Source organism: Elephas maximus, chromosome 6 (assembly GCF_024166365.1).
Source record: "Elephas maximus indicus isolate mEleMax1 chromosome 6, mEleMax1 primary haplotype, whole genome shotgun sequence".
Taxonomy (NCBI): Eukaryota; Metazoa; Chordata; class Mammalia; order Proboscidea; family Elephantidae; genus Elephas; species Elephas maximus.
In genome coordinates this window covers 67,580,361-67,607,069 of record NC_064824.1, presented here as the reverse complement: position 1 = coordinate 67,607,069, position 26,709 = coordinate 67,580,361, and the positions used below count along the sequence as shown (strand labels likewise).

Here is a 26,709-nt window from a genome sequence, read left to right as displayed (position 1 = left end):
AGGTTTCTCGGGTAGCGTGAACGCTTTCACCTCCGCAGCTCTGCACTTCCGCCAAAGCTGATTTGAGACGTGAGGCTCGACTAGTCGCTTAGAAGTCGACGGGGCTGTGGCGGAGGGGCGTGTGCTTGACCTCTGGGCGACCTTCTTTGCCTCCAAACAGATATCCTTAAGCCATTCCATGCCCTTCCCCATTTCTTCACACCGTAAAAAAAATTTGCTTAAAACTCCCAAGTTAGTTACGTGGTCTAGTAGGCCCCTCCGGATCTGGTCCCACCACCCTCTCTTACCTCATGCCGCCCTCCCTACTCACTACATTCCAGCCAGGCAGAGCTCATGGTCTTTGGAGAGCCCCTTTTTTCCTTCTGGAACGCAGTTTCCCAGATCTCTGCTTGAAGGGCTCCTTGTCATTCAGGTCTCAGTTAAAATGTCAACTCTGGCTTTCTCTGATCTTTCTGTCCCTCTACCGCGAGCTTCCTCAGTACAGGGACCTGACCTATCTAGTTCATGGCTTTGAACAGTGCCTCCGCACATAGTAGGTACATAATAAATCTTAGCCAACTAGAGTGAGGAAGATTGTCCTGCTTGCCTTGTAGAAGCCAGCTTCTATGATGGGGCCCTTAGGACCAGAAGCCTCAATCCCATAGGTGCAAGGAATTGAATTATGCCAACAACCTGAATGAGCTAGTAAACACATCTTTCCCAGGTAAAACATGATGAGGCCACAGACCCAGCCAACATTTGGATTGCAGCCTGGTGAGACAGACCCTGAAGCAGAGCACCCAGGTAAGCCGTGCCTGGACTTCTGACCTACAGAAACAGAGATAGTAAGTATCTGTAGTTTTAAGCTGCTATATTAGTTTCCTAGAGCTGCTGAAACAAATTACTGCAAACTGAATGACTTAAAATAACAGAAGTTTATTCTCTCATAGTTCTGGAGGCTAGAAGTTTGAAATCAAGATGCTGGCAGGATCATGCTCCCTCTGAATGCTGTAGGGAAGAATTCTTCCTTGCCTCATTTATCTTCTGGTGGTTACTGACAATCCTTGGTGCTCCTTGGCTTGTAGATGCATCACTCCAGTTTCTGTCTCTGTCTTCACGTTGCCTTCTCCCCCGTGTGCCTGTGTCTCTGTCTAAATTTCCCTCTTCTTATAAGGACACTGGACATACTGGATTTAGGACCCACCCTAATCCAGTATGACCTCATCTCAATTTGGTTATATCTGCAAAAACCCTATTTCCCAATAAGGTCACATTCCCAGGTCCTGGGTGGACATGAGTTCTAGGTGACGCTATTCAGGGCAGGAAACCCTGGTGGTGTAGTGGTTAAGAGCTACAGTTGCTAACCAAAAGGTCGGCAGTTCAAATCCACCAGGGGCTCCTTGGAAACCCCATAGGACAGTTCAACTCTGTCGTATAGGGTCACAATGAGTTGGAATTAACTCAATGGCGATGGTTTTTTTTTTTTTTAATTCAGGGCAGCTGCTAAATTTGTGGTAATTTATTATGTAGTAATAGAAAACACAGATTTTGGTATCAGGAATGGGGTTCTATTGTAACAAATACCTATAATGTGGGAGCATCTTTGGAACTGGGCAGTGGGTAGAGGGTATAACATCTCACAAAATTCTACTGTCAGGAAGCAGGCTGATCAAACCGTCCAGCTGCAAACATGTGCTACCTTTTAAGTCTCAGAGGGTAGAACCAAAAGCCCGAAAGCGGAGTGGAGAGCCACAGAATGTTATTCCCAGACCTTGAAACCTAATCAATAAAAACAAATGGCTTTCAGAAATTTTGTATACCAGTGATTCATTTTTACCTGCCATTTCCCCGCTTTGAACTGGAATGTCTATAATTGATATCCTATCCCTGACTCACCATTGTAGTTTGGGTCACTGTAGTTTTGGGTATACTTTGCCATCAAGTCAATTCCGACTCATAGTGATCCTGTAGGACAGAACAGAACTGCCCCATAGCGTTTCCAAGGCCCTAATCATCATGGGAGTAGACTGCCACATCTTTTTCCCACAGAGCTGCTGGTAGGTTTGAACCACTGGTCTTTCATTTGGCAGCCAGGTACTTTAACCACTACACCACCAGGGCTCCTTAGTTTTGGATATAGCAATGGTGATACCACTGGCAATAAAATCCTTCACAAAGGGAAAGGCGTCTACTGTCCTAGTTGCAGAGTGTGCTGGGGGGTGGGGAGAACTGAGTGAAACACTGAGAGCTTCCTGGTTGCAAAGTTGGTGGTCGTGGTGGTGGGGGGGAGGGTCCATATTCTGCTCAGCCCAGCTGCCACTGGATCAAAAGTTTATTCAGTCCTCTTTAAGCATTTCAAATCCATGACTGTGGTAAAATGAGTTCCTTTATGTAGCCTTTTGCCTTGGTTCTTTGGAAAAACAGCTCGAGAGATTTTCCCCCTAAACTCTGAGGAGTTACCATTGCCCTAGTTTTCGACCCCAGAGGTTTTGTTACTTTTTGTCCAGGTCGATTGACATTTCCTGGGTAAGCTGTAAATAATTATTTGATACTTTTCGTTTGGCCCTGGATTGCAGCCTGCCCTGTGATTGGTCTATTTTATGTACCTTGCAGGGATTGGTCAATATACTTACAGAAATGAAGTGACTATAGCTTACTATGCAAATGAAGTGACTGTGGCCTATGAGAGGGGATTGGTCAGTTCATGGCCTTGATGGGAGGGCCATGCCTTGAAATTGACTACGAGTTTGCTTATAAATTCAGTCAACCCCACAGAGGTTTGCAGACAGAAAGAGAAGGAAGAAGGAAACAGAAAGCAGAAAAGGCAAGTCAGGCAAGAACAGAGAAGAAGCAGAGAGAGAGGAGGCAGAGAACCTCCTAAAAGATACGTAACAAGAGTCAAGGGCTGTAACGCTGAAGACAGCAAGAGGCTTGGAAGGGGCCCTGTGGCAGGATCAGTGGTTATGGCAGAAACTTGCTGCTAGGAATGCAGCTAAGAGAGCTTAAAAAAACTGCTGCACTTGCTATGAGCTGGGTCAGTTAGCACTGGAGAGCCTGACGGCCAAAGACAGAGAGTCCTGTCCTGAGATGGCGAAGAGGGAGTGTATATGGCAGAGAGAAGGGTCTGCTTGCTTGCACAGCCAAGAGGAACTGAGAGAGCTGTCCTGCACTGAAAAAGGGAGGGATGTACTGTCCACTTTGGGGGAGCCTTCCAGACTTTGCCTACATGCTTCCTAATCCCAATCCTGAGTTACAGCCTGTTGATCCTGATCTCGAGTAGTACCCTTTTACTCCCTTAATAAACCACTTAACTGTAAGTGCGGTCTGTGAGTTTGGTGTGGCCATTGGAATGATTGGAGAGAGGAGGGTTGTCTGACCTCCACCTAATAGGAATCAGCCTTGGACTAATAATTCACTCCTGAAGTTAGGTGAGTTCTGACACTATTACTACTACTATTTTACAATGATCTAACAAGGAGAACCTTTGCAATTATGTAAAATCAACAAAATGGAATAAATTAAACTTATACATAGGATGAATCTTAATTTATCTTAAATATTCCAGTGTTGTTTACACACTTGGCCAACTTATTCTGTTAAACTTAAAATCACAAGTTTCTTCTATTCAACATTGTGCTGGAAGTTCTAGACAAGGAAATCAGGCAAGAAAAAGAAATAAAAGGCATCCAGATTGGAACAGAAGAAGTAAAACTATCTCTATTTACAAATAACATGCTCTTGTATATAGAAAGTCCTAAGGAATCCAGAAAAAAACTATTAGAGCTAATAAACAAGCTATCATGGTTATAAGATACCAGATCAATATACAAAAGCCAATTGTATTTCTGTACACCAGCAATGAATAGGAGCTCTGGTGGTATACTGACTAAGAGCTCGGCTGCTAACCAAAAGGTTGACAGTCTGAATCCACCAGCTGCTCCATGTAAACCCCATGAGGCAGTTCCACTCTGTCCTATGAGGTTGCTGTGAGTTGGAATTGACTGGTTGACAACAGGTAGCCGTGAATAATCTGAAAATGTAATTAAAAAACAATCCATTTACTATAGCTTAAAAAAGAACAAAACAGGAACAAATTTAACAAAAGAATACAAGACTTGTATACTGAAAACTACAAAACGTCATTGAAAGACATTAAAGAAGACCTAAACAAATGGCAAAACATCTCATGTTCACAGATCAGAACGCTTAATATTTTAGAAGACATGCACTTTCTGATTTCAAAACTTAACTACAAAATCTGGAACCACAGTGATCCTGTCAGCAGAAAGCTGAAGTCATGGAGGATGCTTAACTGCTACCCAAGGAACCCACTGAGACAGGAAAAAAAAAAAACTCAAAACCTGTTGCTATCGAGTTGAGTCCAACTCATAGAGACTCCGTAGGACAGAGTGGAACTGTCCCATAGAGTTTCCAAGGAGCGCCTGATAGATTTGAACTGCCAGCCTTCTGTTTAGCAGCTGTAGCTCTTAACCACTACAGTACCAGGATTTCCAAGGCAAAAAGAGAGGGAGAAATATACCTTGGTTTTTTCCTCCCCCTTCCTACCTTGTGCTTCAGTCTGCCACTAGTACCTCAAACGGATTAATACCAACTGGGATCCAGCTGACAGGATTTGGGAAACACACTCTATGAAGGTTGGCCCTCTTGAGAGATAGGGCAGACCAGCCAAAGGAAGAAAAATAGATCTAAGGATAAATAAGCCCAATACTAGTATAGTGAACCAGGATCTGTTAAATCCAGGAGAGTTTGGAATTAAATTGAGAAATGATAAAACCAGTTAAACCCAAAATATTCATTAATGCATTCATTCAACAAATATTTATTGATTATATACCACTTGCCAGTGTTCCTGTTAACTGTGTGATATGTTAATAAACAAAATAGACTATCGTAAGGTGCAGTCGAGTCTGTTCCAACTCAGCAACCCTGTATACAACAGAATGAAATGCTGCCTTATGCTGCATCATTTTCACAATCTTTGCTACATTTGAGCCCACTGTGTCAAAGCATCTTGTTGAGGGTCTTCCTCATTTTCACGGACTCTCTACCAAGCATGATGTCCTCCTCCAGGGACTGAGCCCTCCTCATAATGTATCCACAATACGTGAGACAAAGTCTCGCCATCCTTGCTTCTAAGGGGCATCCTGGCTGTACTTCTTCCAAGACAGGTGTATTCGTTCTTCTGGCAGTCCATAGTATATTCGACAATCTTCATCAACACCATAATTCAAATGTATCAATCCTTCTTCAGTTTTCCTTATTCACTGTCCAGCTTTTGCATGCATATGAGGCCATTGAGAACACCATGGCTTGGGTCAGTCGTACCTTAGGTCACATCTTTGTTGTTTTTTTTTTTTTTTTTAACACTTTAAAGAGATATTTAGCAGCAGATTTGCCCAATGCAATAGGTCGTTTGATTTCCTGATTGCTGCTTCCATAGGCATTGATTACTGATCCAAGTAAAATGAAACCCTTGACAATTTAATTATTTTCTCTGTTTATCGTGATGTTGCCTTATTGGTCCGGTTGTGAGAATTTTTGTTTTCTTTATGTTAAAGTGTAATCCATACTGAAGACTGTACTCTTTGGTCTTTTTCAGCAAGCAAGGTTGTTCATCTGTATATCACAGGTTGTTAATGAGTCATCCTCCAACCTTGATGCTGTGTTCTTATTCATATAGTCAAGTTTCTTGGATTGTTTGCTCAGCATACGCATTGAATAAGTATGGTGAAAGGATACAATCCTGGCACACACCTTTTCTGATTTTAAACCATGTGGTAGCCCCTTGTTCTGTTCGAACGACTGCCTCTTGGTCTATGTACAGGTTCCTTATGGGCACAATTAAGTGTTCTGGAATTCCCATCTTTCACAGTGTTATCTATAATTTGTTAATGATCTACACAGTCAAATTCCTTTGTGAAGTCAATAAAACACCTGTAGACATCTGTCTGGTATTCTCTGCTTTCAGCCAAGATCCAGGTGACATCAGCAGTGACATCCCTCATTCCATTTCCTCTTCTGCATCCAGCTTGAATTTCTGACTGTTCCCTGTTAATGTGCTGCTGTAACTGTTTTTGAATTATCTTCAGCAAAATTTTGCTTGTGTATGATATTAATGATACTGTTTGATAATTTCTGCCTTCTGTTGGATCACCTTTCTTTGGAATGAGTGCAAATATGGATCTTTTCTACTTGGTTGGCCAGGTAGCTGTCTTCTAGATTTCTTGGCATAGACAAGTGAGTTGAGACATTTGTTGAGACATCTCAATTGGTATTCCATCAATTCTTGAAGCCTTATTTTTTGCCACTGCCTTCGGTGCAGCTTGGACTTCTTCCTTCAACAGCATCGGTTCTTTAGCACATGCTACCCCTTGAAATGGTTGAATGTCAACGAGTTCTTTTTGATATAGTGACTCTGTGTATTTCTTCCATCTTCTTTTGGTGTTTCCTGCCCCATTTAATATTTCTCCCATAGAATCCTTCAGTATTGCAACTTGTGTCTTGAATTTTTTCTTCAGTTCTTTTAGCTTGAGAAATGATAAGCATGTTCTTTTGGTTTTCTAACTCTAGATCCTTGCACATTTCAGCATAATACTTTGTCTTCCCGAGGCAGACTTCGAAATCTTCTGCCCACCTCTTTTATGTGATCATTTCTTCCATTTACCCTAGCTACTGCACATTCAAGAGCAAGTTTCAGAGTCTCTTTGGACATCCATCTTGGTCTTTTCTTTCTTTCCTGTCTTTTCAATGACCCTTTGCTTTCTTCATGCATGATGTCCTTGATGTCATCCCACAACTTGTCTGGTGTTTGGTCATTAGCTTTCAACACATCAAATCTATTCTTGAGGTGGTCTCTGAATTCAGGTGAGATTTATTCAAGGTCGTACTTTGACTCTGTGGGCTTGTTTCAGTTTTCTTCAGCTTCATCTTGAATTTGCATATGAGCAATTCATGATCTGTTCCACAGTTGACCCCTGCCTTTGTTCTGGCTGAAGATACTGAGGTCCTCCATCACTTCTTTCCACCTGTTGGTGCCAAGTTGATTCCGACTCATAGCGACCGTATAGGACAGAGTAGAACCACCCCATAGGGTTTCCAAGGAGTGGCTGGTAGATTTGAACTGCTTACCTTTTGGTTAGCAGCCGAACTCTCAACCACTGCACCACCAGGGCTTTTCTCTTTCCACATATGTAGTCACTTTGATTCTGTGTTTTTCATCTGGCTAGGTCGATGTGTATATCACCATTTATGCTGTTGAAGAAAGGACCAACGACTTATTCCGCGGAAATACCTTTTTTTCAAGACAGGGTAAGACTCCAATATAGTATAATTCTTTTTTGTTAAGTTTAGAAATAATCTGTATATATGTAGTATTTAAAAACTGATTTTTAAAAAAGCTTGCTGTATTAAAGTAGTTAACGATGGACTTTGTGATTCTGTGGTAGATTTGTATTGTGTCACTTCAACTAAACTGAAACTCTATCTCCCAGAATTCCTTTCCCTGCATAGTTGCAAGTTACTGTGGGCCATAGAGAGACATTTTGCAAGAGATTTGAAAGATAGAAGTGGAGGAGCAGCCATACTCTTTTTATGCTTGGGAGGCTGGTACAGAGCATAGAGCACTGACGTTGTTATTTATCTGCTGGTTTCTTCTTGTGGATTTGGGACAGCTGCCAGGTCCACAGCTCCTCCAGTTCATTATGGATATTCTGTTCAGCTTCTCTGACTCCTTGGCCAAGTATGTGTTGAGCTCCATGATGAAGAGAGCCAAATTCTCATGCAGAATACCTCCCTGGATGAAGTTGGAAGCTTGGGAACCATGAGAGACCAACATGAGTTCCAGTCTGTCCTCATAAGTTCTAGCTCATCCTCAGAGGTTCCATCTTGTCCTTGCTTCCCCACTTCCCACCCATCTTCCTTCCTGACTAGCCACCCTGAGGTCTTCAGACACTAGCACTCACCACACCCATGAACAACAGCTTCACATAGAATGTGTAAACAGCTCTCACAAATGGGTAAGATAGAATTCCTATACTAAAATCCCTCATTGTACATTTTTTTCCTATTGTTTCTCCTTTTTTGACTGGATTCTGAGTGGTAAAAAATCCAATCTAAAATGTATAATTAAATAATTTTAGGTTGGTGATGTTAAAAATAACAGCTTTGACACAGACACCACAAAATTTACCCTTTTGAAGTATGCAATTCAGTGGTTTTTAGTATATTCCCAGAGTTGTACAACCATAAAAAAAAAATAACCACGATTTAATTTTAGAATATTTTATTCTTACTCTTCTTCAAAATTGACTTAATCATTTTGTCTTTCTATTCTGCCGTCCGAGTTTTAGCATATTCAGTGCAAATACATTGAATTTATGGATTAATTTAGACAGGATTGAGTTAATTGTCTGTCTTCGCCTATGGAACTATTAGTTTTCTGAAGGTAGGGATGTGCCTGCCTTTTGCAATTAGCACAGTGTCTAGCACAGTGCCTGGAACCTAGTGGGAGCTCAATAAATACTTGTTGAAAGTGAATAAATGAGTGAGTTATGTGAGACTCATGAAGAAAGAAATCGAACAAGACAATTAGAAGATATGTGTAAAAAATTTTATTACTTCCCAAATTCTGTAGTTTTGATTAGCAATACCATGCACCTGCCTCAAGATTGGAGCCCTGTTGGCGCAGTGGTTGGGAGCTTGGCTGCTGACCAAAAGGTTGACAGTTCGAATCCACCAGCCGCTCCTTAGAAACCCTATGGGGTGGTCCTGTTCTGTCCTATAGGGTTGCTATGAGTCAGAATCGACTCTGTGGCAACAGGCTTTTATTTTTTTTTAACCTCAAGGTAGAACAATTCTCAGGCCTAAAAGTAAAAACTTGTGACATTATCCACATCATTCAAACCAAACAAATGGCCTGAACATTTTAGTTGAAAATTGTTTGGAGAGACCCATACCACCCCATTTCTTCAGTGTCTTGGGGAGTCAATTAACTTGACACTAGATCCTTCTAGGAGAAATAAAAACCCAGGTAAACAGAATGATTAGAGATTGCAGGAGGAAAAAACAGTGTGGTGTAAAAACATGAGTCTGGAGACAGCAGTCCTAGTCTATTCTTTCAGCAACGTGGGGATCAGGTAACCAGTCTGAACCTGGGCTTCCATGTTTAAGGGCTAATAATACCATTCTTTTCAAGGCTGTTGTGAGATCTAACATATAAAGAGTTTTTAAAAAGTTAAATTTCTGTGCAAATATAAGGTGTTTTTGTTGAAAACTACTTTTGCATGTTTGTATAAGCATAGAACCCTTGGAAAAAAATAAAACCAACATATATAAAATGGTCATTTTATACAATGGTTAAATTTCATTCTTAAGCTGACTTGGGTCAAAACAATACAGGGCAAAAGTTTTACTTTAAATTGTCAGGGAACACTACATTGTGTCTGACATCACTGAACAACAGGGTTCATCTAAATACTTCTGCGGATATTTATTGAGGGTCTGCTGTGTGCCAGGTTCTGAGCTCAGCATTGGGGTAATAGTCCTCAAGGAGCTGATAGCCTAGTGGAAGACATCATGGCCTGGGTAGGAAAGAAGCACAATAAAGTCAAAACAAGAATAAAAACTAGCTGTTAGCCTTGTATCACTAAGTCATTTAGTCCTCTCCATACTGTACCCATCTTCTTTTTGAAATTACCAAATTTTTATTAATGTCGAAGGGTCATAAGTAATAGTCTTGGCTCCAACGTGTCAGCATTAATTGTTCTATTGAGTATCCACCATATATTAGATACCCCAGTGATTGCTGTTCTTTTTTTTTTAATTTTATTGTGCTTTAGCTCAGATTTTATAAATCAAGTTAATATCTCATTAAAAAATGTATGCACATTATTTCGTGACATTAGTTGCAGTCCCCACAATGTGACAGCATGCTTTGCCTTTCCATCCTGGGTTCCCTGTGTGCATTCATCAAGTTCCTGTCCCTTCCTGCCTTCTTGTCTTGCTTAAGGGACAGGAGTTGCCCGTTTGGTCTCATATACTTGATTGAACTTGTGTGTTATTTTTGTTTATAGACCTGTCTAATCTTTGTCTGAAAAGTGAGCTTTGGAAATGGTTTCAATACTGGGTTAGGAGAGTGTCCGGGGGCCGTAGTCTCAGGGGTTCCTGCAGTCTCTGTCAGACCAGTAAGTCTGGTCTTTGTACCTGTATTTGAATTCTGTTCTACATTTTTCAATGGCAGGGGGTTTGGTTTTTTGGTTTTGTGTCCATGAGCATGGGATATCTCTTCATTTATATAGATCTTCGATTTGTTCTGTCAGCGTTTTGTAGTTTTCCTCATATAGATCTTGTACATATTTTGTTAGATTTATATCTAAGAATTTAATTTTTTGTGTGGTAATGTAAATAGTGCTGCGTTTTTAGTTTCAGATTCTCATCATCCATCCCTGGTATATGAGAAAGCAGTTGGCTTTTGTATATTAGCCTTGTGTCCTGCTACCATACTAAATCACTTATTAGTTCTAGGAGTTTTTTGTTGATGTTCTACATAGCCAATCATATCATCTGCAAAGACTGTTTTCTTTCTTCCTAACCGATGTGTGTACCTTTTATTTCCTTTTCTTGTCTAGTTGCATTAACTAAGACTTCCAGTATGATGTTGAGTAGGAGTGATGAGAGGGGGCATTCTTGTCCCCAATCTTAAAGGGAAAGTATCTAGTTTCTCACCATTAAGTCTGTTGCTAACTGTAGGGTTTTTTTTTTTTTTGTGCGTGTGGATGTTCTTTATCAAGTTGAGGAAGTTCCCCTCTTCCTAGTTTGCTGAGAGCTTCTGTCAAGAGAGTGTGTTGGATTTCGTCAAATGCTTTTTCTGCATTAATTGATGTGATCATATGATTTTATTCCTTAGCCTGTTGATATTGTGAATTACATTGATTGATTGTTGAATGTTGAACCAACCTTGAATACCTGGGGTAAATTCCATTTAAGCATGGTATATAATTATTTCTTTATATTGTTGGATTTGATTTGCTAATACTTGGTTGAGAATTTTTGCATCTATCTTCATGGGAGATAATGGCTTGTAATTTTCCTTCTTAGTAATGTCCTTGTCTGGTTTTGGTCTTATGGTAAACTGGCTTCATAAAGTGTATTAGGAAGTGTTCTGTTTAGTAGAATTCACCAGTGAAACCATCTGTGCCTGGTATTTTGGAAGGTTGTTAATTGCTGATTCCATTTCTTTAATAGATAAAGGTCTATTCAGATTATCTGTTTTCCTTGTGTGAGTTTTGGTAGATTGTATCTTTTAAGGAATCGGTCCATTTCATCTAAATTATCAAATTTGTAGGCATGGAGAGTTGTTATCCTTTTAATGTCCATTGGATCAGTTGTGGTGATCCTGCTTTCATTTCTAATGTTAGCAGTTGGTGTCTTCTTTTTTTTCTTGGTTAGCTTGGCTAGAGGTTTATCAATTTCATTGATCATTGATCTTTTCAAAGAACCAGCTTTTGGTTTCATTGGTTTTCTCTATTAATTTCTTGTTTTCATTTCCACTGATTTCTGGTCTAATTTTTATTATTTCTTATCTTCTGCCCTTGTGTTTTGAGACTAATAGTAGTGGGAAGAACCAGACCTCTTTTATTCCTTATGTGAACAACCCCATTGACCTCTTGTCTGGTCAAATTGGAAACAAACCAGTGACTTCTAAGTGAGCCACGCTAGTCCTGTTCACTGTACTGCAGTGTCTCTTCCCTAAACTTTAAAAGCTGAATCTCTTTGTAATTATCTTTATCATTGTCATTATAAAGCCAAATCACCCCAGAATTCTAGTCTTAGATCTGACTATTTACCTATTGCCAAGTGTTCTGAACTGTTGAACCTCTGATTCCCACTATGTACCTTGTGCTTTCTTTTATGTTCTTTGCCTGGATTCACCCTTCTTCGTGATTTAAACCTGTAAACCTATGAAATTATCTTCCTAGATTAATATTTTTAATATTACTCTAATCTCCATTAAAAAATGGGCAGGCCTTTATATACTGACCTTCATTGACAAAATGATTAGCATTTCTACATCAGCCACCCTACCAAAACTAAACACAGTCATTTATATTCATATCATAGTACCACTGTATCACACCATAGCATGGCTTTGATCTAAGTCAGTCCCTATCATAGCTCCTGTGTATCTTCTGTATAAAAAAAGAACAAGGAAAATGTCTATAATTATTTGTATTTTGTTATTAATCATTTTAATAAAAACTTTTACAAGCACTAATTTTCAACTCATACCTCAAAGTAGATCTACTGTACAGCTAAAGTTATTTTAATAGTATGCCATTACTGCTGTATAGTAACAAATTTAAAAGATTATTATTTGATTTTATAATATGATTTGTATACTCAAATTGGGCCTCTGTGCTCAATGGGGTGATAAAATTGCAACTCCTTGCAGCATTAAACGTAAACTTTGTGAATGGAATGGTTTTAACTGTTACTGTTCTTTCATGTAAATCCAGAACACAAAAACAATCTGATGATGTTGGAACTATTTACAGTACATTAACTATCAGGTCAAATTTAAAGATTAGAGAGGTTATAGAAGGAAGAAAAAGGTTATTTATTTCTTAGAATTTTTAGTGTCTACTTTTTTTTTTTTTACTGATTATAACATAGCTAGTAAAGCTTAGAAATTCCATTTTGTAAGCTATAATATTATCTGTATTAATAAAAAGTAAACAGATGAAAAATGCCTTCCAGAAGGCCATCAACTTATTTATCTTTGTGATACATTGTGAGGGGAAGTGGGAAAGACGAAGAGGAGAACCCAGTACCCTGGCTGACATAGAAATGGTCGTTTTGGAACCTGGCAGAAGGCCATTTGAATGACATGGTTATCTAACTCAATTTTAAGTTACCTGTAGGATTATGATGTGAACCCCATTCATCTCACAAAACTCTAAGTAACATCTGTTGTGTGCACAAAGGCTTTGTGTGAGTGTTTCTTCCCCTGAAAGAGAAGCTGAATTTCATGGCTCAGAACAAGGACAGAGGGTTTGTGAAGGTGAGGTGATCTGTAATCTGAATTTATTAATTCAGAAGAAGTGGAAGCTTGGAGCGATAGGTAACTGTCTGAGTTATCTAGTGCTGCTATAATAAAAATATCACAAGTGGTTGGCTTTAATAAACAGAAATTTGTTATCTCACAGGTTAGGAGGCTGGAAGTCCGAATTCAGAGTTTGGACTCCAGGGGAAGGCTTTCTCTCTGTTGGCTCTGGGTTAGGATCCTTGTCTCTTCAACTTCTGTTTCCTGGTTCTTTGGAGTTTTCCACGTGGCTTGGCATCTATCTTCCCCATCTCTGCTTACCTCATCTGCTCCTTTTGTATCTTGTAAGACTCAAGACACACTCTACACTAAATTTGTCTCATTAACATAACAAAGACAACCCATTCCCAAATGGGATTATAACCACAGGCATAGAGGTTAGGATTTACAGCCCATAGTTTTGGGAGACACAATTCAATCCATAGCAGTAACTGTATCACATACATCTGGGGAACATTGCTGGACTTAACACAGAATGTGGAATGGACATGTTGTCTAATCTTATCTCACTGTTAGAAGCAGGGTAATACTGTTGATGTCTGAAGTTCATATGGATTAATGCATATTTTCACATATGAAAATAATAGTATCTTGGGGATTCAATGAAAATGTAGAATGCTCATTCCTCTTCATATATTCATTCCCATAGCCTTCATAACCTGACTCCAGTGATTCTTCCATCTGTAAGACATGTATTCTCTTTTCACACACTTGCCACTTGCCTCAGCTAGGAATGGACAAGGAGTTAAGACTCCTAACTAGAGCCCTGAGGGCTATTCTTTATCTTTTTCCATTGCTTTTGCCACGACATAATGTTGTTTCTTGAACTCATTAATCAAAAAATACTTATTCAGCATTTTAAGCAAAGATTGTACCGAAATGTAAATTTACTACGTTTAGCCATTTAGATGCTGGTAGAATTTGGTGTTATATAATCATATATGTCAATGTTTCATTTACATTTCATTTTTCTTTCTTTTTTTCATTTGACATTTACTAGTTACTAGTATGTATCAATATTTCATCCTGGATTTGCCAAAAGAGGCCTGTGAAACAGTTGAGAGACATATAGTCACTCACAACCTAATAAAGCTTTAACATCCCTACTGGGAAAAATGCTAAAGTTCAGAACTGAGAAATTAGAATTCATAATTTAAGAGTAGCATGAAATTATCTTTGTATGAATAAAATATTTTAAAAATAGGGAATGATTAATCTGTAAATGTATTCAAAAAAATACTTTACTAGAGTCGTCTTCATATTTGGGAGGAGACCAGAGCCATGAAGTATAAAGTTGTGAATTCCTCCCCAGGTTCTCTCTCTTTTAGGTCATTTCTGTTTTATTAAATTAACAAAAATTACAAAAGTGACTGCTGCAAAATTTTTAAACATTACAGAAATAGGTGGAGGAAAGAGTAAACTCCCTCATCTGCTCTCCTTCCTCCAATAACACTTTTCTCCCCAAAGGTGACCATTGTTAACAATTTGGTCTTTTCCTTCCAGACCTCTTCTGTATATTTCTGAATATACTAACACATACATACATGTCCCTAAATTGGGGCAAAAAAATACATAAGATATTTTAATTTTATATTTTATAAAAATATAAAAAATATATTGTTCTGGAATATAGGTATCATATCAGAGGTATCATATCAACATGACTTATTCCTGATATCAACCTTGATCATTTGGTTAAGGTGGTATCTCCTTGGTTTCACCACTATAAAAACTCCTACTCATGGTAACCCTGTGTGTGTCAAAAGTAGAACTATGCTCGGTAGGTTTTTAAATTTTTAAAAATTTTATTCGTTTTGTTGTTGAGAATATACACAGCAAAACATACATAAATTCAACAGTTTCTACATGTACCATTTAGTGACATTGATTACATTCTTTTGAGTTGTGCAGCCATTCTTACCCTCCTTTTCTAAGTTGTTCCTCGCCTGTTAGCGTAAATTCACTGCCCCATAAGTTTCCTAGCTAGTCTTTGGAGTTGCTGTTGTCAACTTGATCCCATATAGGTAGATCTTGGAAGAGCACAATGCTTAAGGCAGACATTCTTTACTAGTTAAACTAAACTGTTTTTCGGTTTTAAGAAGACTTCAGGGGATATTTTTCATTTGAGGTTTAAAGATTATCTCAGGGCAGTAGTTTCAAGGGTTTATCCAGCCTCCATGGCTCCAGAAAGTCTGGAGTCTTATGAGAATTTGAAATTCTATCCTGCATTTTCAGCCTTTTGATCAGGATTCTTCTACAGAATCTTTAATCAAAATGTTCAGTAGTAGTAGCTGGGCACCACCCAGTTCCTCTGGTCTCGTGGCAAAGGAGGGAATTGTTCATGGAGGCAGTTCTGCACATTCCATATACTCTCTTATTCCTGACTTTCCTTCTTCCTCTGTTGCTCCAAGTGAATAGAGATCAATTATTGTGCCTCAGATGGCCGCTTTCAAGCTTTTAAGACCCCGGGCACTACACAGAAGCGTAGCAGGCAGAACAAAAGCACTAAACGCATTATTAGGCCAGTCAACTAGGATGTCCCGTGAAACCATGACCCTAAACCTCCAAACCAAGGAACCAAATCCTATCAGGTGTTTGGTTGTACATAAGCAGCCTCAGCAGTTACTTTTGTTTTTTGTCCTTGTAAGTATCTCTAGCACATAACTTTTGCCAGTTTAACTTTTTACTGGTGTTCAGCTTACTAACAGAGATTGCAGTCATCAATGTGCAACTCTATCCTTAATCAGGGTGATTTTTTCCATCACTGTAAACCGAAACTCAGTACTCCATAAGTAATAATCCTCTCTCCCCCCCCACCCCCACTCCTGGTAACCACTAATAAACTTTGGTCTCTACACATTTGCCTTTTCTAGTCTTTCTATGTAAGTGAGGTCATACAATATTTGTTCTTTTATGATTGACTCTCACTCAGCATAATATCCTCAAGCACCATCCATATTGTAGCATGTATCAGGACTTCATTTCTCCTGCTGGCTGAGTAATGTTCCATTACATGTATGTTCCATTATTTTGTATATCCATTCATCTGTTCATGGGCATTTAGGTTGTTTTCACCTTTTGGCTATTGTGAATAGTGCTGCAGTGAACATTGGTGTACAAGTCTCTCTGTATGAGTATCTGCTTTCAAGTCTTTTGGGTGTATACCTAGCAGTGGAATTTCTGGGTCATATGGTAGTTCTACTTTTCAGCTTTTTGAGGAACTGCCATACCGTTTTCCACAGCAGTTGTACCATTTTGCATTCCCATCATCACTGGATAAGGGTTCCAGTTTCCCCATATCCTCACCAACATTTGTTATTTTATTTTTTTTAATCTTAGCCACCCTAGTGGGAGTGAGATGGTATCTCCTTGTGGTTTTGATTTGCACCTGTCTGATAGTTAATGATGCTGAACATCTTTTCATATGTGTGGTGGCCATTTGAATGTCCTGTTTGGTTGTCTATTCAAGTCTTTGACCATTTTATGATTGGGTTTTTTGTCTTTTTGTTGTGTCGATGTTTTATATGTATTTTGCTTATTAGATTCCTAATGGATTCCATAGGGTTTTCAGTGGCTGATTTTTCTAGATTGTTAGACCTATCTTACAAGGCCCCTCTGGGTAGACTTGAACTTCAAACCTCTGGGTTAGCAGTCAAGGCATCAACTGTTTGCACCATCTAAGGACTATTGTTCCCTTTTCATTCTCTGTTCTTTGGAAAAAAGTCACTAAGTCCAGTCTACACTCAAGGGGAGGGGAATTAAGGTCTATCTTCTTGGAGGAGAAATATTTACGTATATTACTCAGAATTCTTCTGTAAGAAAGATTTTCTCTTCTGTTTGTTTATTCAATCATTTATTTATGTCAGTATGGATTCATGGATATTTAATTTGTTCTTTAGGGATTTGGTTATTTAATGATGATTAATATTTCTCCAAAATGATCCCAGGGAGGCAAACAGGCAGTTATATAAATATAGAGATAATACATTTTATTAAGAAAACTTAAATACAAGTTTTCCCTCTTTCTTTAAATTTTAGGGAACAGCCTTTTCTTTTGCAGTTCCTTCTTGTGGAAATCTAGGCAGACTTATAGACTCTAATAACCACTGCACCACCAGGGCTCCCTAAAAAAGACCATTTCGATAAGGACAACTGCTGACTAAGCCAGTAATGGTAGCAGTAGCATCATTATTATTGCTGCCATAAATCAGCTTAATTGTCCCTGTTGCTTTGGAACATGGGCAGGAAAATGCTTTTCAGGTCATTAGTTCTTGTTATCACCTTATTGGTCTGGTTTTGCTTCCCTTTTTTAAAAAATTTTTTTGGAAAATGTCAGAGAAGCTTTACTAATCTGCTTCTACAGTGATGTAAGAGCTCTTGCGGGAGGAATAGCTCTTCACGTCTTTCTCCTGCATCTTTATAATGCACAATACTGAAATGCCTGTCAGAGCTGTGGTATTTATGTACAGTGAGTGAAAGAAATAAGATGCAGCATATATCATCTGGACAGTGAACAGGGTGGCCCCACCAAGGTGCTCATGGTGCCATGCCTACACACTGACAGAAAGGCTGCCTTCCGAGGCATTGCCAATACAGCTCAGCGCCCTCCCAACCACTGTTTATAACCTGCAGGAATATAAGCCAAGCATGGAGAGGCACTATTGTTCATCAAGGTCAAGGATTTAAATCTAAGCAAAGGTGGATTCTACTAATCAAAAACCAAACCCTTTGCCGTTGAGTGGATTCCAACTCATACCGACCTTATAGGATGGAGTAGAACTGTCCCACAAGGTTTTCAGGGAGCAGCTAGTGGACTCAAATTGCTTCTGACCTTTTGGTTAGCAGCCGTAGCTCTTAACCACTGTGCTACCAGGGCTTCTATTGCTAATAGTAATCGATAATACTTATGTAGTGGTTTCCATATGCCAGGCTCTTCTAAATGCTTTAGGTATTAACTTATTTAAACCTTAAAACTACCCTATAAGGAAGGTGTTATTAGTATACTCTCCTTACAGAAGTGACTTGAACCACAGAAGGTTAAGTAAGTTGCCCAAGATCATACAGGTAGGGTGCTATAGAATGCAGGATTTGAACCCAAAAAGCTTGGCTCCTGGTTCTGTTTCTAACCATTACTTGACTCTGCCACATACCAGGGATGCAGTCTTCCTTAGACAAGTTACTGAATCTCACCAAGTCTTATTTTCTCATACTTACCTTGCAGGATTGATGGGAGGAAAGTGCCTAGTACAATGCCAGGCACTATTTTCTCGCTGTAGATGTTATTTTCCTCCACTGTCAAGCAGATTACTGTCAGCTCACTACTCTATGTACCTGGGTGGAGGAATGCTTCTTTAATGATTGATTAAGAGACTAGCAGAGGCTCATGGTTAATTTTTCTTGTCTCCTACTTCAGAATATAAGATAATAGATACAAGTACTATACCCATAAAGATTCTACATTTTTGAAGAACATACTTATTACTCGGTAATGATTTCAGAAAGTGATTAATTTCAGACACTTTTGTCCTTAGTGAAACCAGCTTCACTTCAGTATGACTGTAGTTTTTAGCCAAGTTGTTATTCCCCCAAGGGAATTCATGCTCTGTAGAATAAGGGTTTACAGATTTATATATTAGGCATGACCCAGGAAGCAGAAACCCATCCAATCAAACCATTGTGGTTGGGGTAGAGATGAAGGAATTGGTTTCCTCTGCCGTTAAAAACAGTTTATGTATTATGACTTCATTTACATGAAATAAGAAGAGTAAGTAAATCCATAGAGACAAATAAAGTAGATTAGTGGTTGCCAGAGGCTAGGGGCAAGAGAGGATGGGGACTGACTGCTAATAGATGCTTTTTTTAAATTTTAGGTGATGAAAATGTTTTAAAATTAGATAGTAGTGATGATTGTACAACTCCGTGAGCATACTGAAACCACTGAATTGTATACGTTAAAAGGTTGAATTTTATGGTACGTGAATTATAGCTTAAAAATGCTGTTATACACCAGCAAGGCTGGCATTAATCCAAAAAACACAAAATAATAAATGTTGGAGAGGCTGCGGAGAGATTGGAACTCTCATACACTGCTGGTGGGAATGTAAAATGGTACAACCACTTTGGAAATCTATCTGGCGTTATCTTAAACAGTTAGAAATAGAACTACCATACAACCCAGAAATCCCACTCCTCGGAATATACCCTAGAGATACAAGAGCCTTCATACAAACAGATATATGCACACCCATGTTTATTGCAGCTCTGTTTACAATAGCAAAAAGTTGGAAGCAACCAAGGTGTCCATCAACGGATGAATGGGTAAATAAATTGTGGTATATTCACACAATGGAATACTACGCATCGATAAAGAACAGTGATGAATCTCTGAAACATTTCATAACATGGAGGAACCTGGAAGGCATTATGCTGAGCGAAATGAGTCAGAGGCAAAAGGACAAATTCTGTATAAGACCACTATTATAAGATCTTGAGAAATAGTAAACCTGAGAAGAACACATACTTTTGTGGTTACGAGGGGGGGAGGGAGGGAGGGTGGGAGAGGGTTTTTTTATTGATTAATCAGTAGATAAGAACTGCTTTAGGTGAAGGGAAAGACAACACTCAATACATGGAAGGTCAGCTCAATTGGACTGGACCAAAAGCAAAGAAGTTTCCGGGATAAAATGAATGCTTCAAAGCTCAGCGGAGCAAGCGCGGGGGTCTGGGGAACATGGTTTGCGGGGACTTCTAAGTCAATTGGCAAAATAATTCTATTATGAAATCATTCTGCATCCCACTTTGAAATGTGGCGTCTGGGGTCTTAAATGCTAACAAGCAGCCATCTAAGATGCAGCAATTGGTCTCAACCCACCTGGAGCAAAGGAAAATGAAGAACACCAAGCCCACATGACAACTAAGAGCCCAAGAGACAGAAAGGGCCACATGAACCAGAGACCTACATCATCCTGAGACCAGAAGAACTAGTTGGTGCCCGGCCACAATCGATGACTGCCCTGACAGGGAGCTCAGCAGAGGACCCCTGAGGGAGCAGGAGAGCAGTGGGATGCAGACCCCAAATTCTCATAAGAAGACCAAACTTAATGGTCTGACTGAGACTGGAGGAATCCCGGCGGTCATGCTCTCCAGACCTTCTGTTGACACAGGACAGGAACCATCCCTGAAGACAACTCATCAGACATGAAAGGGACTGGTCAGCGGGTGGGAGAGAGACGCTGATGAAGAGTGAGCTAATTATATCAGGTGGACACTTGAGATTGTGTTGGCAACTCTTGTCTGGAGGGGGGATGGGAGGATAGAGAGAGAGGGAAGCCGGCAAAATTGTCAAGAAAGGAGAGACTGAAAGGGCTGACTCAAGACGGGGAGAGTAAGTGGGAGTAGGGAGTGAGATGTATGTAAACTTATATGTGACAGACTGATTGGATTTGTAAACGTTCACTTGAAGCTTAATAAAAGTTATTATAAAAAAAAAAAAAAAAAAAAATAAATCTTGGACTAGGTAAAAAAAAAAAAAAAAAAAAAAAAAAAAAATGCTGTTATAAAGCAAAACCAAAACAGTACGTGTGAATGTTGTTGGCTTCTTCTATTGTGCTTTTAGTGGTACCCTGAAAGAGGAAGGCACAGGCCAGGTGGACATTTTACAGACGAGTGTTTATTACTTGGAAATCCTGGTGGCGTAGTAGTTAAGTGTTACAGCTGCTAACCAAAAGGTTGGTAGTTCAAATCTACCAGGTGTTCCTTGGAAACTCTACGGGGCAGTTCTACTCTGTCCTGTAGAGTCGGAATCGACTCGATGGCAACAGGTTTGGTTTGGTTTTGGTTTATTACTCACCTTTGTAGTGGTGAATGGTTATTACCCAAGACCAAACCACAAAAACCAAACCCGTTGCTGTTGGGTTGATTTCGATTCCTAGTGACCCTATAGGATAAGGCAGGACTGCCCCATACAATTTCCACAGAGCGTCTGGTAGATTTGAACTGCCGACCTTTTGGTTAGCAGCTACAGCACTTAACCACAGTGCCACCAGGATTTCCTTCTTACCCAAGGCAGTACCATATGATGTAGGATGCATTATGACACTTTTTAGGTCGAATAATTGCAAGAGGCTGTTTTGGGTGACCAGGATCCCTACTGGGGTTCTCAAACAAATCCCTATTCTATTGCTACTCTAAGCTGGTACCTGATTACCCAGAGCTATCTTGAGAGTGATCAGAACTTCAAGTCTAGACCAGATATTCCCAAACCTTTTGCACAGTGCCTATCGCATGGTGGGTACTTTAATCTTTGATGAGTGAATAAATGAATGATTGAGACTCCCCATGGGTCATCTGTTAGAGTGAAGTTCCTGAACCCCAATAGTACATTTTAATTTTTTGTACTTGGGAAAACTGCACAGTATATGAAATAGAATGTTGATGCAGTATTTTTAGTAGAATATGCAAGTTCAATGAATTATGTTAAAATTACATTTACTTAAAAAAAAAAAAAAAAGGGCCTCAGGATAGGAAAATGATGCAACTCCCACCTTCCTCCTCACCGCTCATCATTTGAAACTGGCCAGTTTTCTGTTTAAGCTTTTCTCCAGAGCAATAGCGACATCCTGTGGCCAATTCTTATAATTGTTGTGAGGCGCCTCAAGTTGGTTCCAACTCATAGCAGGCCCATATACAACAGAACAAAACACGGTTTGGTCTTGCGCCATCCTCACAATTGTTATGTTTGAGCCCAGTGTTGCAGCCACAGTGTCAGTCTATCTCATTGAGGGTCTTTCTCTTTTTTGTTGATCCTCTACTTTATTAAGCAGGATGTTCTTCTCCAGGGACTGGTCCCTCTTGATGACGTGTCCAAAGTACATGAAACAATATCTTGACATCCTTGCTTCTACGCAGCTTTCTGGCTATACTTTCAAGACAGATTTGTTCATTCTTTGGCAGTCCGTGATATATTCAGTATTCTGCACCAGTACCATAATTCAAATATGTCATTTCTTCTCTCTGCCTTGTTCATCGTCCAGCTTTCACATGCATATGAAGCGATTGAAAATACCATGGTTTGGGTCAGGCGCACCTTAGTCCTCAAGGCGATATCTTTGCTTTTTAACACTTTAAAGAGGACTTTGCAGCAGATTTGCCCAATGCAATACATCTTGACTGCTGCTTCCAAGGGCGTTGATTGTGGATCCAAGCAAAATGAAATCTTTGACAACTTCAGTCTTTTCTCCCTTTATCATGATATTGCTTATTGGTCCAGTTGTGAGGGTTTTTGTTTTCTTTATGCTGAAGTGTAGTCCATACTAAAAGCTGTAGTCTTTGATCTTCATCAAGTCCTCTTCACTTTCAGCAAGCAAGGTTGTGTCCTCTGCATATCACAAGTTGTTAATGAGCCTTCCTCCAGTCCTGATGCTGTGTTCTTCATATAGTCCAGCTTCTAGATTATTTGCTCAACATACAGATTGAATAAATATGGTGGAAGAATACAACCTTGATGCACACCTTCCCTGACTTTAATCCACACAGATTCCCCTTGTTCTGTTTGAAGGATTGCCTCTTGGTCTATGTACAGGTTGTGCATGAACACAATTAAATATTCTGGAATTCCCATTCTTTGCAATGTTATCCATAATTTGTTTTGATGCACACAGTTGAATGCCTTTCCGTAGTCAATAAAACACAGGTTAACATGTTTCTGGTATTCTCTGCTTTCAGCCAAGATCACGTAAATGGTGACTATACACATGGACCTCGCCGAATGGAATACACAGGCATCAGATCGACTACATCTGTGGGAAGAGATGATGGAGAAGCTCGATATTATCATTTAGAACAAGGCCAGCAGCCAACTGCAGAATAGATCATCAATTGCTCATATGCAAGTTCAAGTTGAAGCAGAAGAAAATTAAAACAAATCCACAAGAGCCAAAGTATGACCTTGAGTATATCTCACCTGAATTTTAGAGGCCATCTCAAGAAAGATTTGACATATTGAACACTAATGACCAAAGACCAGATGAGTTGTGGAATGACATCAAGGACATCATACATGAAGAAAGGAAAGGGTTGTTAAAAAGACAGAAAAGAAAAAAGAGATCAAAATGGATGTAAGAAAAGACTTTGAATCTTGCACTTGAACATAGATTAGCTAAAGCAAAAAAGAAGAAATGATGAAGTAAAAGGGCTGAACAGAACATTTCAAAGGGTGGGTGGAGAAAACAAAGTGAAGTAGTATAATGAAAATCCTTATAATATTGAATTTTATGTTAAGCAAAGTGGGTATGGATTCCCTACGTCTCCGCAAAACAATACTGTTAATCAGGCTTACCAAGCTTCAGATTCGACAAGAATTTATTGAGTGCCCACTATGCATAGGAGCTATGTTAGTTCTTTTATAGATGTTATTTCCTGTGTTATTTTATATTGCCCCCCAGAAGACCAGGGTTAAACTGATTTCTGCATGTATCTACCCCCACGCTAACATTTTTGTTGTCATAGAGCAGCCACGGCATCCGAATCCCTAAAGTTATATGCAAAATGTTGTATGTGTCTGTATTTTTTATGCGGATGGAACTTTAACTTTTATGATATGCTCCTGTGGGTTTTGTGATTGCAAGAATATTTGACATGGCTACCTTAGAACATATTTCTAACATTGCCATTAGGATATTCTTTGGACTAGCTTCATCCACCTTTTTTTCCCCTGGTGTTCTTCTGGCAAACTATGTTCACCCTAGGTTGGCGGTGGTGGGGGGGCGGGGGGGAACTTTAAAAAACTCAAAAAAGAAAACCAAAAAGACAAAAAGGATAGGATTAAAAAAAAAAAAGAAAGATTAGGACTAGATAACATCACAATGTTGTATAGCGAAAGAGCATTGGAATATAAATGAGTTCAAATCCATTACTTCTGCTGCTGTCCATCTGAACTTAGTCAAGTTAGTTAATCTTTGAGGCTTGGTTTCCCATCTGTAAAATGGGGATAATAATGTCACAGAATGATGATAAGAATCAATTGATGATGATGAGTTTTTAGATAAAACACCAAAAGTACAATCTATGAAAGAGAAAAAAATGCTAAGTTATTAGACTTAATTATTATTTAAAACTCTGCTCTTCAAAAGGGACAGTTAAGCAAATGAAAAAACAAGCCACAGACTGAGAGAAAATATTTGTAAAATATTTTTGAAAATGATAATGTATTATACAAACACAAGATTTTTTTATTTATGCATTTATATTTTTATTGATTATAAAATAATATACAATCAACATAGGAAACATGAGAATGAGAGAAAAGTATAAAAAAAAATATTTGATTCGTGCCATCACTCAGCAGTTAAAAACTGTTAACCTTTTAAAGTATTTCGTTTTTGCTAAACATACATAAATATATACATATGGTACCATTAGTTAACTGATGTTTAAAGTTACCCTATTTCTTCTGCCTCCGTGGGCCTAGGTTTATACCAAGAGAAGGAGGACCCCCTTTCCAACACTGAGGCCTAGAATATCAAATCCTTTTCTATGGACGTCATCAAGCCTTAGGAGCTGCATTTGGGTCAGGGTTGGGAACAGAAGGTAAATACACTCCTCTGCAGTGTGCTTGCTGGCCTCTTCTGCCTCTGAGCCAATGTTTGTATTTGGGTGTGTGTCCATATATGGGAGCCCTGGTGGCACAGTGGTTAAGAGCTACTGCTAACCGAAAGATTGGCAGTTCAAATCCATCAGCTTCTCCTTGGAAACCCTATAGGGTAGTTCTGTCTTATAGGGTCACTATGAGTCAACAGCAATAGGTTTGGTTTTTTTAACAGGTCCATATATAAGTGTGAGTGTGTGTATGTACATACACCAGGAAAGAAAGAAAGAGGGCTGAGAAGCAAAAGCTGATGTCTAGAAATTGCATTGCTGGCTTCCCATTAACCAGAATGTCTTCAGAAGCCTCTGCTCTAGGGCTTTTCCCTTATCTTAGGAAAAATTTTTTTGACGCATAACATAAATACAGAAAACTGTACAAATCGTAAGTATGCAACTATAATTTTGAAAGTAAACGTACCCATGTAGCCAGTGCCAAGATCAAGAAACATGAGCAGCACTCCAGTGATTCCCTTTCAGTGATTACCTGCCCCAAAGGGTGATCTGACTTCTGATACCATAGAATACTTTTGTTTGCCAAACAAGACTTTTTTAATTCTATAATGGACTTATAAAGGGACCTGTAGTACCTTCATGGATTCCCTGAGTAGCACAGATGGTTAAATACTTGAAAGGTTGTCAGTTTGAACCCACCTAAGAAGAAAGGCCTGGCCATTTGCTCCCGAAAGGTCACAGCTTTGAAAACCCTGGAGAATACAGTTCTACTGTGCAGCACATGGGGTTGCCATGAATCAGAATGGACTCCATGGAAACTGGTACTGGTTTATTGTTGTTGTTAGGTGCCTTTGAGTCAGCTCCAACTCATAGTATACCTCATGTATAACAACAAAACATCGCCCAGATGTGCCATCCTCATAATCATTGCTATGGTTGAACCAATTGTTGCAGCCACTTGTCAATCCGTTTCATTGAGGGTCTCCCTCTTTTACACTGACCCTCTACTTCACCAAGCATGGTGTCTTTCTGCAGCTATTGGCCTCTCCTGATGACATGTCCAAAGTAAGCGAGACAGTCTTACCATCCTGGCTTCTAAGGGGCATTGTGGCCGTATATCCTCCAAGAATGATTTGTTCATTTTTCTGGCAGTCCATGGTATATTCAACATTCTTCACTAACACCACAATTCGTATGCATCAATTCTTCTCCTGTCTTCTTTGTTCATTGTCCAGCTTTCATGTGCATATGAGGCAATTAAAAATACCATGGCTTGGGGAGGCGGGGCCAAGATGGCAGAGTAGTCAGACACTTATGGTGATCCCTCTTACAACAAGGACCTGAAAATACAAGTGAAACAATTAGAATTTCTGACAGGCTAGGAGCCCTGAATATCAAAGGCAAAGTTAAAAGATGGACTGAGCAGCAGGGGGAGGGAGAGATGGTTCAGAAGAGGAGAGGAGTTGCCAGATGTGAACCGGCAGGAACCCTCAGGCACCATTCCCTGGAGCAACTGTGGCGGAGCTGGCAATAGTGTTCTGAGTGCAGTTTCCTCAGGGAGAGACAGCCAGCTGCACAGCCTACTCACACCTCTGGAACCAGAGAAGAACGGTGGTCTTGGCAAAAGCTAAGTACTTGCATATATTTTACCACGTCCCCAGCCTCCAAGCCGGCTTCAGTGGCTGTTGATTTCCCTGGGCCTGAGATAGGTCCTGCTGAGCATCCTGAGCCATTCTCCCCACCTTGGAGAAGGAGTAAATTCACAGTTGGGGAAAAACAAAATCTGCCAGCTTGTCTAGTCTGGGGAGCTCAGGACAGAAGTGACTCCTGTCCAGGCGTAAACAGCCTTGGACTTTAACTCAAAATGGATCAAAAAATCTAAGAATCAAACACCTATGATCATCCAAAGATGTCACCAAAAGAGTAAAAAGATTACCTATAGGCTGAGAAAAAGTTTTTAGCTATGACAATTTGGATCAGCGTCTTATCTCTAAAATTTACATGATGCTGCAAAA

General features: G+C 39.5%; 1 long non-coding RNA gene across 3 annotated transcripts; it reads left to right on the top strand.

The window, feature by feature from the left end:
• The first annotated feature begins 46 nt into the window (after window positions 1-46).
• On the top strand, window positions 47-24,910 carry LOC126077772 (uncharacterized). Of its 3 annotated transcripts, XR_007517846.1 has the most exons (4): window positions 47-824; window positions 7,227-7,308; window positions 22,823-23,312; window positions 24,567-24,910. It is a non-coding gene; the product is annotated as an uncharacterized LOC126077772 (long non-coding RNA). The 3 variants fall into 3 exon arrangements; XR_007517845.1 differs by lacking the exon at window positions 24,567-24,910 and having other exon boundaries at window positions 47-783; window positions 22,823-23,733; XR_007517844.1 differs by lacking the exon at window positions 24,567-24,910 and having other exon boundaries at window positions 22,823-23,733.
• The last annotated feature ends 1,799 nt before the right edge of the window (window positions 24,911-26,709 follow it).